Raw genomic sequence first — 7,045 nt, forward strand, 5'->3', positions numbered from 1 at the left:
AAGTTCTGTTCTCCATTCTGTTCTCAATTCATAGCAGTTCTCAGAATTTCTCAGGATCCTAGCAGTTTCTCTCTCTCTCTCTCTCTCTCTCTCTCTCTCTCTCTCTCTCTCTCTTTCCAGCAGGAGAAACATGCAATGCTGTGCCTCCATGATGCTCGCTCCCAGAAGTTCTGGCCTCTCTAGCTTGGACTTTTCTTTATATAAGGTATTAGCTCCTCCCTGTCCTGCCCCTTCCTGTTATTTCAGTAAGTTCATCCCACTGTGGTATTCATAAGTTCTGGGCGTTAATACTTAACACAATCATGAACTTGGAACTAAGTGCTCCAATACAAAGGGATCTTCAAATTCCATTAGTATTACAATATACATATACATATAGCTATATAACATACACATATATACATATAAATACACATATATACCCACAAACACACATCTGTATTTATGTTCAAATAAATGTCACTATGTATTTAAATATATTTCCTGAAATATAATTGCTCTTAAATTAAAATTCATTCTTCTCAATGAAAGACTTACTTTTGAATAAGAAGGTAGCCTAGTGGGACCCTTCTGTATATTTTCCATTCTTTACCCTGATGTGCTCATTCTAAGCAAAATTTGATGGTGCCTATGTTGGAGGCAACCCCAGAAGGATGGACAATAGAATTCTCCATCCTTTGGGTCTAGGCCAGGACTCCAATACCATTGCAGCTGTTGAAGGCCAAGGCTTGCTTTTTGCTGAAGTATTAACAGTGGTAAAGTGGGGACAAGAGAAATCAGAGAAGGTTGGGGGAAAGGAGGATTTCCCAGTTAACTCACAGGATCCAAGGTCACAGGTGCTGGCAACCACGAGGGTTCCCAAAGAGTTTGTTCTAATGCTAGACTTTAATTGGCAGAAGAAGAGATTTTTAAATGGAGGATGGAGGAGACAGCATAAGGGGAATTCTTTTGAGATTCTCTCCTTATTTTGCTTGTCAAACTGTTTTAGAACATAAGCTGATGGTGAGAATTGGAACACATAACATTAGATGATTGAGTTAATGACTTACTAATTGAGGATGATTGGAAAGTAATCTCCAATTAAGAAGAAAGAAGACTTTTTGATTAAAGAGATTAATGCAATGTGACCTAGGGGTGGAAAACTTTAGACCTCTGTACTTTGTGTCAATTAAGGAGGCTTTCCTCACTAAGAATGATTGAGTTACTAAATGAATGTGCTTTGTTTAAAACTATGTGACCACTTTGGTGAAAACTACGTGGCCACTTTAGTGTTAAGTCATGAAACCATAACATTGTAAATGCTGTGTTTTACTTTCTGTGAATGTTTTGCCTTAATTTGTTACTGAATAAGTAGAGAGTTCACTATACTACCGCGTTTCCCCAATAATAAGACACTGTCTTATTAATTTTTTTGGACAGAAAAACACCAGAGGGCTTATTTTCAGGGGAGGGCTTATTTTAATGAACATTGACAGCAATTTTAATAAACAGGTAAATGTGAACAAAAAAATGTACCTTTATTCAATAAGCAAATCACTGGTGAAGAACAGGATGACGTGCTCACTGCTGAAGCTCTGATTGGATGCAGCTCGGAGCGCCTCGTGCGTTTCACAGAGGGAAGGGGGGGACGGTGCATACAGAGGGTACCGTAATGTAGCGTGTAGCGCAGGGGATCACCTTCACTACAGTAGCAATCTCAATAGGGCTTATTTTCGGGGGAGGGCTTATTTTAGAGGAATCTTACACAGTAGGGGAAGGGCTTATTTTCGGGATAGGTCTTATTATCGGGGAAACACGGTATGTAATCAGAACCTTGAAAGCTCTTCACAGCAGCAGTCCTCTGGAAACCTGCTCATGCTTGGCTTTACGTATATTCACACATATATGTATGTATGTATATGCATATATTTAAAGAAGCTTTCTATTCTATTCTTTCCTTCAGGCGAGTGATCACAACTTATGGTAACTTGTAATACCTTGCTTGTTTCTACTTTGAACCATGTGTCTTCCTCAAAAAAAAAAAAAAATCAAGGTCAAGGCTCTGGGTTTCAGAACTCTTGCCAAGGCTGTCACTGCTATTCCAATAGAACAACATCTGCTCAGTATCACATAACTAGTAAGTGTCAGAGGCAAGATTAGTACTCAGATTTCCCAACGTGATATGAACAGGGTAGGTGGAAACAAAAATAATTATTTTTATTAGTGTACGTACTCCCTCCATCAGAGCAGATCACTATTTCTTTTCACCTGAGTAGCATTCTTTGTAAAGTGGGGAGAGAGGGAAAGGCAAACTGGTCAGAGAACTGGCCCCAGAGTCAGGAAAACCTAGGCACTGTCATGTATTGACTGTGTAACCCTGGGCATGTCACTTAATTCTCTAAGATCAAAGGTTGAATAAGTTTTGATCAGCATTAGTAGAGGGAGGTTCTTCATTGGGGATCCTGAATGAAATTGCAGGTCTGCTTCTGATACATATACCACAGAACTGCAGATTCATAACCAGAATAGAATTGCAGGTACTTTAGTCTAACCCCTTCATTTTGCAAATAAGAAAACTGAGGCCCAGAAATGATATATGTCTTATTCAAGCTGAGTCCATAGGAAGTAAAATTTGGAATTTGAACTCATGTACTCTGATTTCAAATCCTAAAAAAGTGTCAGGGGTGGAATTTGAATCAAAATCTTCCTGGCCACACTTTCTCTACTATATTACACTGTTACATGGCAGTAGATAAGAATGTTGACCTTGGAACCAGAATTTAGACCTGGGTTTAAATCCCACATGTTTGTACATATGCATACAATATAGTCATACATTAATGTACATGAATATTTATACATGATACACCCTCCAGGGATACTCCTGCAACTTGCATTCAGTGATTGGATCCATAGAGGATAACTGCTACTTCATGGATAATCCTGTGGGTAGCTAGTCCTAGTACTGTAGCTCATGAACCCCCGCCAGTGTGCTTCTCATTAACAATAAATAAGTAGCTTTAATTAGCTTTCAGTAAAGATATTTATTAAGATCTTTACTAAGAACAAGGCAACTATGTGGTTTGGTTGATAAAGTGTTGGACATGAGTTCAAATCTGGCCTCATATACTTACTAGCTGTGTGACCCTCAGTGAGTCATTTCACCCACTTTGTCTCAGTTTCCTCATTTGTAAAATGAGCTATAGAAGGAAACAGCAAATCACTCTGGTATCTTTGCCAAGAAAACCCCAAATGGGACCACGAAGAGTTAGAAATGACTAATCAACAACAGAATACTAAGAACAATTGGTATAAAACATTTCACCCAAGAGCCCGAGGATCATACTCCCACAAATATAAGTATTTGTGGAAAGGGTGGGCTCAAACTTAGAGCACAAGGGTAATGAGATGTAAGAAATATGTGTGACAGGGGCAGCCAGGTGGCACAGTGAGTAAGAGTGCCGGCCCTGGTGTTGGGAGACCTGGGATTGGTTCTGGCCTCAGATACTTGGCACCCACACAAAATAACTGGCTGTGTAACCTTGAGCATGTTACTTAACCCCGATTGCTTAAAAAAGAAAAGAAAAGAAATATGTGTGACAAAAAGGTGACTTAAAATTTCTTATACTTTTATGTTTTCCTAAGTCCATAGCTATAACTCCTCTCCACCATCAGGAGTCATACTCTTTAAAGTCATTCTTTCCCCCTTCCCCTTTCTCACGCTAGGTAATTATTTCTCTATCTTCATCCCTTGTTGCTGTACCTCTCTGCTTCCAGCTAGAGGTATTGTTTTCTTTTACTGATCCTATCTCTCCAATGACATGGCCATTGGTTGAGAGGTGGAGGGGAAGGAGAGAAAATATCTACCATTCACTGGTTCATAAGTTTATCTATATATCACTACATATGCATGTGATGCTTATATCATATGCATGATGCATTATATCATGATATGTGATATCATAAATTATCTTTACCTTTGTTGTTGAGGTGGTACATTTGAAAGAACACTATATTTGGACCTGCATTTGAATCCCACTTGACACTTATTTTGTGACCTTGGACAAATCACTTAACATCTTTAAGTCCTGGTTTCTTCATGTGTAAAATGAAGGCATTAGGTCAAGTGGTTCCTTCCATTCTAAATCACTGACCTTATGGTCTTTACAAGTTTAGACCCTACCTCTTGATCTAATGGTTAAAGAAAAAGACTGGTAGTGAGAAATAAAATGAAGTTGGAAGCATAGACTGCTGGTGCTATGGATGTAGTAAAATGTCTTACACAGGGAACAAAGAGGAATCTTTTGCAGTCAGTGGCTCTTTGTAATAACATTCAAAAGCTGATAAATATAATTTCCCCTCAAAGATCTGAATCATAAAAGGGTTCTATTTAACTTGGTCATGTGGCATATCTGCAAACACTTTTAGGTGCTTTGATGCCTGAATATAATCTTTTTTGAAAACCTGTTGGTATAGGAGGTGGAAGATATTGTTTAATAAGCAAGAAAGGTTTGGAAACCTTCATAATCTAACTCTTTGCCTCTTAAACTATTATCTCCCTCATTTCTGAATAGCCCCAGACAGAGAACCAAAGGAAAAACTGAGATCATTTCAATCTGTCAGACATTGGTGATGTTGGGGGAGTGGGTGAGGGGGAAGTATACCAGGGGGGGTATAATGACTTTGCCTTACACCTTTGGTCCTTAGGTAAGGACTAAAGGGAAAAAGTGATTTTTCTAGAACCTACCACATATTTCTCAACCTATTTTCACATTTCTATCTTAATTTCAACCTTTTTAAAAAAAACATGCAGTGCTGTAAAACTGCCAAATTAACCATTTTTTAAAAGTTTGAGTAGTTTATTTTCCACTAGGATTCCCAGACATATGAATCATCAGAAAAGAGCCTATTGCATGGAGAATTTCTGGGAGTGGACAGTGTTGCTAAATTTTAGTTAAAGTATTGGGTCAGTTACAGTCTAATTTTCAGTAAAGGCATTTAGGGAGGGTTTTATTATTAAAAGCATTCAAATAGCTGAGATGAATATGTAGAGAATAAAAAAGTAAGAAGAATCAGTTTGCATATAGTACCAAGGGAAACATTTACATATGGAAACAAAACAGGGCTATTCAGCTTTATAGCAATTGATGTCATTTAGAAATCGTTAATTGCACATTTAAATCCTTGATGATTTCAAAGACAGACATCAAATAGTCAAATTATTTTTGGCAGCTGAAAAATAATGCCTCATTTGAAAAAATAAACAAGAAAGCATAGACATGATTTTCCTCTGTAGTTTTACTTCCCCCTCCCTGCCCCCAGCCAAGAGTTAAAAAATAAAAACAAAAACTTTGGTCCCCTTTAAGAAAAACATAGTATTAGCAGTGAAGGGTAGTTGTCTCACTAAGCAGATCTAGGACCTCAGATGTCAATGCAAACAGATCAATTTCTGTGCAGGAAGAAGCAGAGTCAACAAAAGTGATGGAAGACTATATGGAATCAATTTATACCTGGCATGGAAACTAAGAGGATAACATTTCTTGTGCAAAATTTTTTCCATATTGGTTCCAGCGATTTATGTGTCATTAGTAACATCTGTGACAAAAACATCAGTTAAAGCAAGCCAGGAAAAAGAAAGAGACAGAAAAAAAGCTATCTTGGCTAACCTATTTTATTACTTCATCTCCAGGGTTTGCCCCTGTGCTGTTTTCCAGTAACATGAAGTAAGAAAGGGAGCTGGCCTAGGACCTGGGACATACAAAATGTTCATGCTTTTTCTGTAACTTGGAGTTTATTCCAGGCGTTCAGGTACTGCATCCTCAGCAGGAGGGAAGGTGATTTATTGTATGACTTCCTGCATAAAAGCAGCTTGACTAAACAAAACTGCAGTTTGCTTGTCTAGTTCAATCTGCCTAGAATTATTTGCAAATGCTAAATATGTGGTGAGAAGTTCCTGCCCATCGGATGTGAAGGGTGTTTAATTGCAGCTTAACTCATTCCATCAAAATAATCGCATGTCTATCATGTTAGATGGGGAGCTGAACCATTATAAAAATTCAAGGAAAAATGTGATAGCTTGCTTTTATTTTTTTTTCACTTTTAGATAAAATTGGCCCTTAATTGTTGACAACCAGTATGAAGCAGGGCTAGCAGTCCACACTTTGGCAAAAGGTTCCTCTTCCATACCCATGAATGCCTCGATGTTTTCTTTGAAAATATTATTTCATACTTGACCTTTTCATCATACAAATACTTATGCTTCAAGAAATCCTATCTTTCTTCAAGACTTTCACAAGAAGGCTACCAGGTAGTATTTTCAACATCTTGAATCCATAAGACAATAAGTTTCAATGTGCAATGAGAGCAAGAAAGTATATCAGCTGACTTTCCCATTTCAGCTGCCTGGGTCTAATGATGCAGACCTATTGAATGTTGGGCTGACCACCATCATAACTGTTTGACAGAGTCAATTATTTTTCACAATAGCGAAATAGTGTTCCTCTGAATTTCCCAGGAGAAGGGGGAAACAATGGTAATTATGAAATAGTTAAGTGTTGTCATTGGGCATGTTGCTTTACCTGATTACACTCAAGTTAAAGGGGAATAATCACCCACACTGGAAGGAGAAGAAGCATTCTTCTATACCCTCAAGTGGGAGAGGATAATCACATTCCCTCATCATTACTCATTTATTGTTGGATTTTATTGCTGTTCATTCATTTCAATAGTATCTGACTTTTCATAACCTGTTTGGGGTTTTCCTGGCAAAGGTGTTGGAGTGTTTTGATATTTCCTTCTCCAGCTCATTATACAGATGAGGAAACTGAGAGAAACAGGTGAAGTGAGTGACTTGTACAGGGTCAAGACAGTAGTAAATGTCTGGGGATAGATTTAAACTCAGGAAGATGTCTTCCTGATTCCAGGCCAGGAATTCTATCCACTGTACCACCCAGCTGCCCAGGCATCATTGTTGGATAGCCTAATAGAAACTGCAAACACGACCAGGAGCAAGTGTTTACACACACACACACACACACACACACACACACACACACACACACACACA

At 38.2% G+C, this 7,045-nt stretch overlaps 1 long non-coding RNA gene across 3 annotated transcripts in view; it reads left to right on the forward strand.

The window, feature by feature from the left end:
* The first annotated feature begins 5,487 nt into the window (after positions 1 to 5,487).
* The window catches only part of LOC138143323 (uncharacterized), a 25,952-nt gene continuing 24,394 nt past the window's right edge, over positions 5,488 to 7,045 (forward strand). Inside the window, exons 1-2 of one of the 3 annotated variants that reach the window (XR_011163673.1) lie at positions 5,488 to 5,787; positions 6,083 to 6,286. This is a non-coding gene — a long non-coding RNA (uncharacterized lncRNA). The remainder of the gene's footprint in view (positions 5,788 to 6,082; positions 6,287 to 7,045) is intronic. The other 2 variants (XR_011163672.1, XR_011163671.1) reach the window with 2 other exon arrangements.

This window comes from Petaurus breviceps, unplaced genomic scaffold, assembly GCF_028583685.1.
Source record: "Petaurus breviceps papuanus isolate PSGF00001 unplaced genomic scaffold, PetGlider_PUasm1.0 90638, whole genome shotgun sequence".
In the NCBI taxonomy this organism is placed as follows: domain Eukaryota; kingdom Metazoa; phylum Chordata; class Mammalia; order Diprotodontia; family Petauridae; genus Petaurus; species Petaurus breviceps.